The sequence below is a fragment of the Mytilus galloprovincialis genome, chromosome 11, assembly GCF_965363235.1.
Source record: "Mytilus galloprovincialis chromosome 11, xbMytGall1.hap1.1, whole genome shotgun sequence".
Classification (NCBI taxonomy): domain Eukaryota; kingdom Metazoa; phylum Mollusca; class Bivalvia; order Mytilida; family Mytilidae; genus Mytilus; species Mytilus galloprovincialis.
The window spans coordinates 5,024,900-5,040,460 of record NC_134848.1 but is presented as its reverse complement, the minus strand read 5'-3'; the positions used below and the strand labels follow the sequence as shown (position 1 = coordinate 5,040,460).

General features: G+C 32.1%; 1 long non-coding RNA gene across 1 annotated transcript in view; it reads left to right on the top strand.

Moving 5' to 3' along the window:
- Positions 1 to 2,024: 2,024 nt before the first annotated feature.
- LOC143051567 (uncharacterized) overlaps positions 2,025 to 15,561 on the top strand; it is a 53,539-nt gene continuing 40,002 nt past the window's right edge. Inside the window, exon 1 of the long non-coding RNA XR_012970837.1 lies at positions 2,025 to 2,173. This is a non-coding gene — a long non-coding RNA (uncharacterized LOC143051567). The remainder of the gene's footprint in view (positions 2,174 to 15,561) is intronic.

Below are 15,561 nucleotides of genomic sequence, written 5' to 3'. Positions count from 1 at the left end.
AACGAGAACAAATCCATTCCGTAGAGCCACTTATACAAGGCCCAGAAAAGAATCATGTTAAACAATGCAAGCGATAAAAGTAACGGCTTGGTTTATGAACAAACAATGAACGAATACCAAATATGTATAACAGCAACAAACGGCAATTTCTAATTACTGCCTTCTGACTTCGGACACAACATACAGAAAGAAGCGTGCTTGTTATCCGTTCGTTTGATGTGTTTCTGTCTTTTATTTAGCTATTTGATTTGGGAATTTCTGTTTTTTTAATTTTCGTAGGAATTCATTATTTTTGTGATGTTACCTTTTTAAACATCTTACCGAATAAAAATGATGATTTGTATTTAAATAAATGGTCCTGTATTCTTTTAAAACCGGCTACGCCTAAAAACATAGATAATGAACGGAATTTGTGTATTTATCTAATAACAATCAATTAAATGTATCATCGTAAAACCAGCGTTGTCACCTACAATCACTGATTAGAGCATATAAGGGAGCTACCATTTAATTTTTACGGGGGGGGGGGGGGGGGGGGGGGCTAGGATGAAATTTGAAAAAATAGGCAGGACATGAGTTTTGAGTAAAACAAGAATGTGTCCTTAGTACACGAATGCCCCAATCGCACTATCATTTTCTATATTCAGTGGACCGTGAAGTTCGGGTAAAATCTCTAATTGGCATTAAAATTATAAATATCATAGGGAACATGTGTACCAAGTTTGAAGTCAATTGGACTTCAACTTCATCAAAAACTACCTTGACCAAAACTTTAACCTGAAGCAGGACAGACGGACGAACGGACGGACAAACGGACAGACGAACGGACGCACAGACCAGAAAACATAATGCCTCTCTACTATCGTAGGTGGGGCATAAAAAAGGCAGGATGAGACACTTGCAAAAAAAAAAAGTCAGGACGACAATTTAGGTAAAAAAAAGTCAGGATAAACTAAAAAAGAAAGCAGGACCAAACAGAGTGAAAAATAAAAAGGCAGGACAGAGATTACAGCTAAAAAAAAAAATGCAGGACAAAATTTTTCCTCCTAGTCCCATAAAAATCAAATGGTAGCTCCTTAAGTGTTGTATTAACAAAGAATGTAATCCTGGCAATCAGGACAAATGCATGCTGACTGATAACGGTTTACTCGTCGAACCTGTTTCAATAATCAAGCTTATCATGTTGTGACGGATCAAAATTAACACACATGCTACACACAAGTCGTCATAACTCTTGAAACATATTGAAAACGTTTTAAGGTGAACAACTTTATAAATAAGAAAAACACCATTACTGTATGATATGTGTATCTATTATTCCTGCAAAAAATGAAATAAGATGAAATAAAAATTGTACCTGTATTTTATGATACATATAATATAGAAAACAAAAATTCACAGAGGAAAACATATATTTCGATTAAGGTAATATTTATTTTCAAACGTCTCCAAATACATATATAATAAGGGAAGGAACTGTAAGTGATTTAAATTTTGACTAACCAGCCACCCCTGCAAAACGGTCGTTTTCTGTGGTCTGACGAGCGGCCAGTTTTTGAGACGTTTCATTGTTACAAAGTGTCGACTGCTATAACTATTTTTTTTTACATTTTTCCTATTATGTCTGTTTGTTTTGCTCATAGATTGTTGTTAATATAGTTAAATTATATGCAACTGTCTACAAATGAAAGGTTTAGCAAGGTAATAAACCAGGTTTAATAAACCATTTTCTAAACAAGGGAATGTCTTTACCAAATAAGGAATATAACAGTTGATTTACAGTCGTTTCATGTGTTAAAGGTTTTGATTTTGTAATTTGATAAAATAAACTTTCCGTGTTGAATTTTCCTATGAGTTCAGCAGTTTAATTATTTTATATTTTGACAGTGCGCACAATTCTGATGAATACGTACAAAGGGTGTTTACACCTGTAACCATATTATATTTTCTTTTTTAAATACCTAAGGTAAAATATAACCAGGGACATTGTATGTGTGTTCAAGCGGATATCTGTTAAATAAAAAGACAAATAGCGTGGGTTTTAACTTCACACAGTAACTGCACGCGACGTTATGTAGTATGAAGTCTAAATTTTAAAATGGGATATAAGTGAACGGTTTGATAGTGAATAACTCACATACTGATATTTGACGGATATTAAAGACAGTTTGAGGTAAGAACATGTTTTTTCTGTCGTCAGACAATAATTTGAAAGTCATCTATATTTAAATGAGGTATGTAATTTTTTTTTTCTAAAAGTAAAAGGTCAGGTTTATAGAAACTTCGCTATTAAACACTCCTTTAAGTTTCTTAACATCATTCGGTCAGTCAGAAGTTTTTGCTGATCATCGATTGTTCTCTTTTTATAGAAAACGTTTTATAATTTCTTAGCTTTTAAGGTTCTATGTTGAAAAAAAATATGATTCATTGTTGCATCCTCAGTGTATGTCTATCTATGTCGAAAAATCAGTTCCACAACGACACCCTCTTTTCCCCTCAAGTCTAGAATACGTATACGTAGGAACGTAACGCATTCACAGACCCTGAATGGTTTTAATAAAGCAATGTAAATGCAGAGAAATGTCTAGAAGGTTTTTAGGCTGTATGGTATAGTCTAAAATGTTGATGTTAGTAATAAACAAAGCAATGTCAATCAACTAACATATATACCAGGATTTGAATTGAATATTTGCACCAGACGCGCGTTTCGTCTACAAAAGGCTCATCAGTGAAAATGTTAAAAGGCCAAATGAAGTACGAAGTTGAATCGGAATGATGAGATGAATAAAACAACAGAAACAATTACAAATAAATCTAACACAAAAGAATATATATATGAAAAAAAGGATATGTGGAATGATTCCAAAGTTCAAAAGAAGTGAATGTTTTCAATTATATCCATCTTGTATGCGTACTTTGTAAGTACCATAGATAGTTGAAGTGGCACTACCATATAGATAGCAATACCTTATTTTGAGGGGAAAAGGTCTGTCAATCTATTTATTATTTACGTTTAGTCTGTACCGCGCGAGATTTTAAACATTCCGCAGAGCATGATGAATCGTTTATAAAATAAGACCATCGACAGCCGTTATGAATTCGTTACAACTCGCAGAAATAAAAGAATAATATTTTAATTGTACAGAAAATATTTCGATTGAAACGATTAAAGTTTTCTGAAATGTTGACGTAACCCAATACTTCTTTTAAATACTTAAGGTGCAATATAACTGAGGCATTTATGTTTATTCATGCGAGGACCTTTAACAAAAATCACAAAAGACATACAATGTGTACGTGGTCGATAGTTTAGTAACGACACTATTGTTAGGTTAGGATATAATATTTCAAAATCGGGTTTTGTTGAAAAGTTTCATATTTTGTTTTCGTATTAATTATTGAAATATGTTATAAAAGTTTTTATTATTATAAAAACACAATAGTAGGAAATAATGTGTTTAATGATTATCAAAAAAGCTTCGATATTTGGATATTAATTCTAATTAAATATGGAATGCAGCTTAGGTACTAACATATAAAATCATTGTGATTTCTATTCATTAGTTTACCCCTGGAATATTATTAGTTACTATCCGTGTATGAAATAAGCCCCGCCCCTTCTTACCTAATATGGAATATAAAGGGACGTAACTCCACTACTAACCGTGTATGAGATAAATCCCGCCTCCCTACTAACCTAATATCAAATATACACGGTTTGCACGCGGACGCTTTTAACCAATCATATTCCTGGAAATGTATAGGAGGTAAGATCCATCATATTATCTGTTTTTGGAAAACAAACCTTTCAGGATTTCGTGCCCTGTTTTTGACCTTTTGATCTTGCAGATATGAGGTTCACTTATGAGACTTTTTGTAGACCAGCCCCCCCCCCCCCCCCCCCTTCTGGGGTTTTTATAAATCTGCATTATCTACTGTACAATAACAAATTAAGTAGTTGTTATAATTCAAGAAATATAAATGACTGTTGAGTAGACACGTTTCAATTTTCTGGTACAAAACAGTAAAATAGTCTACTTACTAGTTACTAGTTATTGTCATTTCGGGGCCTTTTATAGCAGTATGGGCTTTGCTCATTGTTGAAGACCCTACGTTGACACATAGTTGTTAATTTCTGCGTCATATAATCTCTTGTGGAGAGTTGTCTCTTTGGCAATCATACCACATCTTCTTTTTTTTTATGACATGGAATATATTGTTGATAGTCAGTTGTATCATGTTACATGCCATTCAATCCTTAAACCTCAAATCTATGTCCGGCCTCAAATCTATGTCCGGCCTCAAATCTATGTCCTTTCCGCAAATCTATGTCCGTTTTAAAATTGCGTCATAGACGTTCCAAATCTATGTCCTTTATTGTCTCAAATCTATGTCCTGTATTGTCTCACATCTATGTCCTTTATTTACTCAAATATATGGCCATTTTTGGCTCAAATCTATGTCCTTTATCGACGTAAAACAAAACAAAACGTCATCAAGTAAACAATGGAAAGTTAACAATTACAGGTGTAAGTACGGCTTTCAACACGGAGCATTAACACATACCGAACAAACATTGTACAAGTGGTTTATATGACAAAAGCAAGGTTAACATTTTATCTATTAATACACATGGTTTAAAATTGCTTTATGTTTTGTCTTTAAAACTGAAGGAAAATCTGTTATGAATAGTGGACTGATGGAATATTTTCAAAAACGTCAACTAGAGATTTATCCTCTTAAAATGTTTTCTGACAATTATCAGGATATATTTACTCCTACTATTGTGGAATATTTTGCAATTCAAAACAAATCCTGCCTTTAACAAAGGGACTGCAGTGTTTACATCTGGTTTCTGGAGAGAAGGAATATGCCAAAACATAAAGAATGATTCTGCTTGGGGAAATATTTTCGTTATTAAAGACATTATTATAAGTTTTACATTTGAACTAAATAGATATCAGCTAAGACCTAAGAATTGAAATATGTTCTTTTGTGATTCACAAATATTTCAATTAAAAAACGTTTTATTTTTAGCAATTTAGAATGATTTTTTTATACTAGTATTCAAGGAAAAACATAGACAAAGTGGTATAAATGTCAATGAAACAGCGATATGAACAAATTCAAAGACAAGTTTCAAACAAATATTCATTCTTTACTGTCTTTTTTAGTAAAATAAATATGGTTTTGTGGTTTTATTCTTAAAGACGGCATACAATAATAACACACGCATGTAAAGATATTAACCACACACATGAAAAAAAATCTTAATAAAACAAAAAGCATATAAGACCGTACTTTAAACAATATTATGAATACCAGCTAAATAATTTCGCCGGATTTTCTTAAACATATAATATACTTCAGCTCTTGCACATACATGGAGAACGCATACCAACTTAATATTGAATTATGGGAAATTACTTAATAAAATAAAAAAAACCGAACTTATTAGACAGGCATAAATTTGCGCATTGCGAAACAAATTGGAAAAAAAACAAAATTTTACACAGATTTGAGACCTTATCCTTTTTATAACGGACACAGATTTACGAATGACGTCACGATTGAAAATCGGACACAGATTTGAGGCCGAATCATTTTTTACGGACATAGATTAGCGATTGACGTCACGATGGGGCATAGATTTGAAAAACGGACACAAATTTGAGGTCGTACACAGATCTGAGGTTTATATATATACGATAACTATTTTGTGTAATACGTTTTGTAGATATCAAAATGAATAAAACGTTGTCGTAAACACTCAAGCTTTAATTATTTAACCTAGACTAGAAAGGACCAGTTTACGTTAGACTACAGTTTACAAAATATTATATCGTAGCTCTTATTATTAGTTGATGTTTGTATTTCTTACCTCTAACTTTTAATTTCACTTTATCTGGATTTCATATGAATCAAAGATCACAATTATTTAAACATCATGTTACATTTGCTTCATGCTTTTCAATATAATCCCCCCTTTTTTCGTTTACCAAACCTGACCAGAAGCATAAGATAAAATTACCTCCAACACACTGAACCAGTTAATGGGTTATTTTTATATATTATTTTCACATTTACAATTGTGTCGAATAATAAACTGCATGGTGCAGGTCTACCGTTATAAAGAATCTGAATAGTGTTACTAAATGTGAATACAAAAAGAGGATACTACAGACCATAGCCAAGTTTTTGAATTTGGTTAATATGGCATATTTGTTTTTTCTTTGAATGGTTCCTAACTTTTAAGAATTTGGATATTTATTAGTTTGAAATATTACGTTGCCATCTATCCATTGTTGAAGAATGTTTAATTAATCTAGACATATTGTTGCTTCTGCCGGCGGTTTTGTTCCTCAATAATGTACACTCAACTCTTACGTTATTACATGTCGATCTAAACAGTTAAACTGAATAAAGGTGTGACAGCTGCATTGCAATGCTAATTCATATGATCTATAGCGAAAGCATAATTTCGAAATTACTGACATTTCCAATTACTGGCCAAATAGTATTTACAAAATGATTGCTGGCAAAGGTTAAGAAGTAAGCTCCTAAAAATGCTTAAACTTGTTATCGCTAGCATATAATTAGTACATGTAACCAGAATAGAATGTTCATAAATAGTATGACAAGTCTGAGTACACATGTAACTACACATAATATTCCTCTTTTAAATACTTTCGGTACAATATAACAAAGATCCTATTTGTTTATTTAAGAGTAAAATTTTAAATAAATAGACAAATTGCGTGTTTTTCATTGATTGTTAGTAACTAGACGCTACATTGGTTACAATGACCTTTTAAATGGAATGTAATTTAAGATATAATAATGTATTACACACATATTCATATATTAAAAAAATGTAATTGAGAGCATGAGGTAAGAATATTTTCTATCTCTCTTCGTCACATAGTATGTCTTTATACATGTATTACTGAATATGTAACAGTGACGTGATATGAATGTTAAGGTAATATGGTATTTTCTCAAAATGAGAACAAAGGGAAAGAATAATTAATGCTTTGCAATTGAACAAAAGTTTATGTTTTCTTTACATTCAAATGCCCTTTTTATTGAATCATTTAGATCTTTTTTTCGGAAGGGAAATCTGATTTGTGTTTTGCTTTTCGAATTCCTTTCTATCGACTTAAAATTCAGATTATACGGTGCCTCCAAGACCCCCGGCTTAAAGTTGAATGGACCGTAAAGCATGTGTACTAGATAAAAAAAAAATACACTAATACAAGGGTAAACGTCATATCAGCGCGGATCATGAAGAGTTAACAGTCACTTAAAATTGAATCTAAGAATAATGACGTCCTTGCCGAAACAAATTATTAGGAAAAGACATGATTTTATAGAATTTTGTGAACACATCTATTTTGACTTACATTTAGTCTGTACAAAAGAGAAGTATCCGCAAAAATATGGAGATTTGAAACATGCAAATGTACAAAGTAGAAACAAGTCTGCCATGAAACCATAAACTGCCGTAAAAAGTAGCTTGTGAATGTGTTGCATCTCGCAGAAGTAACGAATTTAAAATTTTGTATAAGTTTATTGAATAATGCAAGTTATACCCCAATGGGTTACATTGTAGTGTTGTGTCGTTGTTCTCCTCTTATATTTAATGCGTTTCCCTCAGTTTTAGTTTGTTACCCCGATTTTGTTTTTTGTCCATGGATTTATGAGTTTGAACATCGGTATACTACTGTTGCCTTTATATACCCCAATGGGGTAGAAGGCATAGATAAATCAACAAAATAAGTTAACAAGTTATAAGTGTACAGGAAATATTTCGAGTGAACAAATATTAATGTCTTTGTCATTGTTTTCGACACCAAATAATTCTGTTAAATACACCAGGTGCGATTTAACAAAGAGCCATACAAGTTTATCCATGTGTGGAAATTTTAAATGTATATACAACAGACACATTGTTTGAGCGTAATAGATAGTTGAATGACTAATAACACTAGAATCTCACATTTTATATTCGGATGTCATTTAAAGTTATTTTAAGATATGGCAAAGAGAGCTGGTTTTTTGTCTCTCTTTATCACATAGTTTGTATTTAGCCATGTGTTATTGACGATTATTAATTTATTAGGTTTGAGAATGTATTTAAAGTTTGTATTTAAAGTTTGTATAGTTAACTCACTACATGATAATGCAATCTCAGAGATTTTTAAGTTTGTCAAGCAATTCATAATATTGTATTCCTTTCAACATTTACATATTTAATATTCCGGCTTTTCTATTTATAAAGTACATTATAAATATATATCTAAACACACTATCATATCGAAAAAATGTTTCGTCAACTGTTCCATTTTAAAACCTCGAATAAAACTTGATAAACGAAGATAAATAATAAGAAATCTGTGTTTATCAAAACAAAATTTTCACTTTTTGTCACAAAAGATTTGATTTGATTTGATTGTTGGTGTTTTAACGCCACTTTTAAGAACCGCATTTAGGCTATTTCGTGGCGGCCAGTTTTTATTCGTTGAGGAGACCAGAGTGCCCGGAGAAAACTACCGACCTTCGATAGGAAAACTGACAATTCTAGTCAATTAAGATTGGGGTCGAGTGTACCCATTGTGCAACTGAGAAATATTTCAAAAGACTAGTTGTAGTGTGTCATCAGTGTATTTCAATAATATGGGATCGCTGCACACAATCCTACAGAAAATGTATAATTCGTTGAACCTTTAAATTCGTGGTATGCCTGTAACAACGAAATTCAAGAACATTGGTATCCCACGAATAATAATGAATCCACAGTATAACAAAGAGTCATTTATGTTTGTGTAATCCAGAACTACGCTTACATAATTGCAAATAGTGTGTTTGTGTGTGATAAATATATACCTTATATTCATTTAGTCCGTTTACATGATATGCTTCGTCTTCACGCACTTGTTGTTTCCATTTAAAACAAAGGGTTACACTCATGCTTGAATTGCTCAAATAAAATAATATCAACCTACGACACATACCCCTACACCAGGACGACTGGATACGAACTCTAAGTTATTTAACATATTTAAAGGAAGTATTTAGTTATTTTAATCAGTTGGTCGAGTTGGCACACCTTTATTGAGTGGGATTTTAATACTTTTTTATAAATAAGGCGAGTTGTTAGACTGATTGTTCAATGGGGTTTACCCTTTTTCATAAGTGTGGCTAGTTGATAAACAAGAGTGGGGCGATGTTTTAGAAAGTGGCGATTTAGAGTTGGCCGATTTGCCAGTGGGGTGAGTTGACATGGTTTTATATTTAAAAATGGGATTAGGGGGTCATAAAGGGTAAATATTAATATATAGTAATGTATAAAGTATATTCAAACGGTTGTGTGACGTCACGTTCTAAACTATATTTTATGAATTGTAAATGGTTTTTCGTCTAATCTTAAACAGCTGGGATATAAAATAGCTATCCCATTCGAACTTGGTGTGTCAGTGTTAGATCCCCTTCTGGCCTCCGGCAAATCGGGGTCATCTTACACTTAAACACGGCGTCCTCATGCGAAAGCTATTACGGATAGCTCAATGTGAACTTTTGAAGTGGCATGTGTGATATAAGGTTCAAATTGAAGCAAACAAGAAGTAAAATGATTTACCTTGCAGGCTTTTAACATTACAAAAAACACCAACGTCATGAAGTTGATGGCAAAGTAAACCTTTTTTTTACAAATTAATTAATATCTAACTTGAATGTCATGTTTGCCCTCAATAGAAGTACATTTAATATGTATTGTTGAAAACAAATTAAGATTTTGTAGCTCATGAGCCATAGCACAAAAAATAGGGTGAATTAACCTTTTAACTATGTGGTTATATTTCACGTGACAATAGCTGTATTTATATAATAATGTTGTGTTTAACATTGACTATGCGAAAATAGTAACCAGGATGAGACATAATAATGCATGACCCGAAGGGGAGTGAACTATTGTCTCTCACCCTGGCTACTATATTCCATAGTCAATAAACACAACATTAATATCATTATTATACTGACTGTCAAATAGTTTTAATTGTGTATTTCTATGTAAAAATATGATTTATAGTATCATGAGTATGAAAAGAAGCCCTTTAAGTAACTCTGAATATATCGGGAAGACACCATATTCAGTAATGTGTAAATATTTTCATTATTTTCAATATATATCATAATAACTCTTCCTTCTTAATCTTTATGTTCATCTATGTATTTAAACGTGGTTGTATCTTTTATCCATATTGTCACTATATGTGAATTGCTTGTCCCATCACTTCTAAAAAGATTTTCTTTAAATTCTTTTTATAATGTGAACATCAATTTATTTGTAAAATATATGTTTTTAATGAATAAAATGTCAATGTTATGTTGATTTGACCAGCTTACATTTTACTATATGTTTTTCCAGGTTGTTGCAGGCCATTGAAGTTGAACGTGCTAATATGTAGATTGGTTTTGATTTTGGATTACCTGAAAACTCTTGATTGAATATTTCATATGGTAAGTACCATTTTCTAATCATAATTTTGAAAATTTTGTGCATATACAATGTGTCTTTAGACATGTTAGAATCTGACATACAGTGTATTGTTTTAATTTTTATTTTTAAAACTAAGCAGTCGGTGTTTAGATCCCAGTATATAACAAATTTTGTATTCTAAATGTGTTTGTCCTTATTCACAGTTATGTAATAATGTATGTTCTATATTTTGACCTGCTCCTATTAATAGCATTTCTGTTTAATATTATATTTAACATTTAACTTGTTTTTGATGTTACACTCGTAAGGAATTATTTTATCAGATTAAATAAACAACAATGTAAAATACTTATCAGTAGATCTTTTTGTAAGATCCAAGGATTTTGATAATAAAATAAACGAAAATTTGATCACACTACCTACCACCAGATAATTTATCGGACCACAGATGGATTATCACGTTGTGATTGGTTAAACGCCGTCACGTGGTGACCCCCTATAAGACCGTATGGGGTTAGTTAGTTTTATATGAGGTTCATGACGGGTTAATGGCGACGTCATATATTAATGTTGTTGCGTTTCATTGTTTATTTTTCAACAAAACGCCGTAGAAAAGTCAAGCGTCCGATAAATTCGTTATAAGGTTAACTACTGACCCCCTACGGATCCAAAGAGGGTGAATAAAATTCATAGGGGACTCGGCCTCCGGCCTCACCCTCTATGGATTTTACTAACCCTCTATGGATCCGTATGGGGTCAGTAGCGAACCATATAACTTATAATATGTCTCTGGTAGTAACAGATATAAAAATATCAATGTATTACAACATACATGTACACATAAAATTCGTACGACAAAACCATGCAATGTATAGTTGGACTATTTTTTCTAAAGCACTCACGTGAAAAAAAATCATGTTTTCAAAGCTTGTTATTTTAAGTAAAATATCGAAAACCATTGTGTTTTTCTGAAATAAAACCAGATCATATGCATGAAAACGGTATTGTTGTTCTATAATATTGCCAAATGGTATGACTGACCACCGTATTGTATTTATGTAATGAAACAAAATGATCTTGCTTGGTATGTTGCTCTGTCATTAAACAATGATCTGCCTGACCTTCGTCTGGTACTACTGTAATAATACCGACTAACCTACCTGACCATAGTCTAGTTGTTTTGTCATAAAACTTAATGATCTGCCTAACACTCATCTCGTTGTTCATTTTTCTAAAATTATTTCTATCAAAACTTTTGATGTTTCAGCCCTGTATACCACCATTCCCCATGTGAATTGAAAAATTGTCCAAAAGAAATAATCCCTAATGCTTTTTAACATAAAAATGGTAGCATATGCGATAAATTTATTACTGTGGGATACCATACGGCATATTTTGTTAAAAGTGAACAAAAATATAAAACATTGCACACAGAGGAAGAAGTGATCAGTATGCTGGAGTTTCTTATTGACAACAAATTTGTTGAATTTGGAGGTAGACTTTTTCAACAAATTGTCAGCATTCCTATGGAAACGAACTGTGTGCCTCTCCTTGTCGAACTCTTCTTATTTTCTTATGAGTCGGAGTTCCTTCAGATACTTGTCAAAAACAAGAAGATCAAAGAAGCCAGGTCATTTAATTACACATTCAGATATATTGATAATGTTCTTTCCATTAACATATTAACAATCCAAACTTGTCTGATTGGGTTCCATTAATATATCCCTCAGAAATAAAAATTAAAGAAACAACAGAGACGGCTTACTCTGCCTTATTTTTAGACTTATACCTCGAATTAAACATACACGGTCATCTCAGTACAAGAATCTATGACAAACGAGACGATTTTAATTTTGAAATTAGTAATCTCCCCCACCTTAGTAGCAATATAACAACTTCACCTGCATATGGGATATACATTTCCCAATTTATTCGGTATTGAAGAGCTTGCAGCTGCTAATCTGACTTTCTAAAACGTCAGCAGTGTCTGAACCGAAAGTTAATGAACCAGTGGTATGTCAAAGAACGTCTCGTCCTTTTTCTAAAAAAAATTTCATCGGAAGATACCATGACCTTGTTGATGAATATTCCGTATCAATCTCACAAATAATACACGAGTGTCTTGAAGTATAGATTCTGGATACTGACGTTGTTTATCATCTTAATAACGTGTTATAGTATTCTTTAACTGTTTAGTTTATTTTTTGTGATATCTATTTGACGTGCCGTCATTGTGTTATTGTGCTATGATAACTATTTGTATTCTTGTCTTTCATTTTTTTTGTGTGCTTTGCCTATATGTATTTTTGTGTTTCTTTGTTACATATTTGTGTTTTTTTTTTGTGTGATTAAGATTATACCACACTGTTGACTGTTTTCCTCCTGTTTTGACATTTGTACCTATTATGTCTGTTTGTTTTGTTCACACATCGTTGTCAATATAATAGAATTTTATGCGACTGTCATACGAGTGAGAGTTTTAGCTAGCTATAAAACCAGGTTTAATCCACCATTTCTACATAAGAAAATACCTGTACTAAGTCAGGAATATGGCAGTTCTTGTCCATTAGTTTGATTTGTTTGAGCTTTTGATTTAGCCATTTGATTAGCGACTTTCTTTTTTGAATTTTCCTAGGAGTTCGGTATTTTTGGTGATTTTACTTTTTTCTTAAACTTTATGGCATCTCAGAAAGCATAGAATTGCACATTTTAAGATAAAAATTACTGCAAATATATTGACTGTTAGGTTCTGAATTTGATGTAGGAAAAAACCTTCGAGGAGGGCAATACATGTTAATATTATTGTTTACTGTTCTTAGCTTTCTAAACATGTATAGACATTTTGACTTTAATTCGGCCTTTAATTTGTACTATATCTACTTCACCATTGTAACATAATGATTGCGGTTGATAAGATTGCCAGTATTATCGCTACACATTTTTGCATGCTACAGTTAGCATGGTTATGTTTAAATATTGGCACCTGTGGATTTTTCAAATACGACAGTTAGTCTGTCAAATTTATTTTTGGATTGCTGCAGTTCATTATAGCCGTCAAAGTGGTTTATGCGAACATCAATATTGTGTTATGTTTGTATTATTGTCAGTTTTCTGAATAAAAGTCCATATTTCATATCCATATCAGATATTGGTTTAACTTTTGTTTGATTTTTTTCCCATCTTATTGTCGCATGAACGTTGCGATTCAGTTTTAAGAAAAATGATTAGAAAGACATTAAATTTAATAGTTCACTATTCACTATTCAATTTTTTAAAAATGAATTATGAATAATGAAATAGTTTATGTTTCATTATTCAACTTGAAGCGGTTAATAGTGAAATAAAAATTTTAAAAAATTGACTGTGACACTATAGCTATATCCAGTATTTTTAAATTCGTCTTTTTGGTGTTATCTAACAAATATTCAAACTAATATAAAAAAAAAAAAAAAACACTCTTTAAATTTTAATTTGATACATATCTAGTTCCTAATTTCGGAGGATAAACTATTGGGTTTTCCTCACTATTTTAAACAGAAATTCCTTGGTTCAATTGAAATACTCTACGTGGTCTTTCTTTTTTTAATTTTCACTGGACCTTTGCTTTTCTTCATTCTTAAATAAATTAAAGATGAAACAAGTCGATTGTGCCGCAATGACCATTAGATGGGTTACGGAGGACCTAAATGCCAAAATACGCGTGAAAATTAAGAAATAGCCAATTTTGAATAATGAACTAGATATTTTGAATAATGGAATTGAATGCTGCGACTCTTTAGCCCCTAATAATAGATACACCTTTTACCTCATTCGAAAGCTTATCAAGAGAGGAACACAAGGTTTATAGTCAATATGTTCCGTAACGCATATTAAAGGAGTAACGGAAGACCTAAATATCGAAATACGCTTGAACATTAAGAAATAGCTTATTTTTGAATAATGGAATGGACTACTGCAACCTTTCAGTCCCTAATCAAGGCAAAATTGTTTACACCAAATTAAAGCTTATTGATAGAGGAATAAACTGAGTATAAACGATTTGTGCCGCAATGACCATCAGAAGGGTTACGGAGGACCTAAATGACAAAATACGCGAGAAAATTAAGAAATAGCCAATTTTGAATAATAAAATAGATATTTTGAATAATGGAATGGAATGATGCGACCCTTTAGCCCCGAATTATAGATATACATTATACCTCATTCGAAAGCTTATTACGAGAGGAACAAAAGGTATATAGTCAATATGTTCAGCAACGCATATTAGAGATGTAACGAAGGACCTAAATATCGAAATATGCTTAAACATTCAGAAATAGCTTATTTTGAATAATGGAATGGAATGCTTCAACCTTTCAGTCCCTAATCAAGGCAAAATGTATACACCAAATGAAAGCTTATTGATAGACGAATAAACTGAGTAGAAACGATATGTGCCGCAATGACCATTAGAGGGGTTATGGAGGACCTAAATGCCAAAATACGCGTAAAAATTAAGAAATAGCCAATTTTGAATCATGAACTATATATTTTGAATAATGGAATGGAATGCTGCGACCCTTAACCCTTTCCCTTTCATGCATTTTAGACCTTTACTTATCGAAAATACATTATCGAAGTTTAAATGAATACATAATTCGCATCAATGGTCATACACATGCCATGTTGGGGTCAAATGAAAGATAATTGGTAAAATATTTCAAAAAATTAAGTTTGACGATAATTAGTCATTTTTTGGTCACGTGGTATACTTCCAAAAGTCACGTGACTGTTCGAGAAAAAGTGAAAAAATACGAAATCCTTGGGCAAAAAGTCGTGCAGAGACATATTGGTGGGCTAATAGGGTCAGGTTTTGACGGAAACACAATGCCTCGAGTCTGTTGTAGCCATATAAGTTATCATAGTGGTATAAATAGACGCATAACGTGCTATAGGCCTTGAAATATCGATGACCGTAACATTCAAAATAATTGATTTTAGACGCTCTTTTTGTCCGATTTCAAACTTGGACCCTAGTTATTTGTCTAATTCGTTTTCAATCAATCAGCAACCTTAACTTTGTT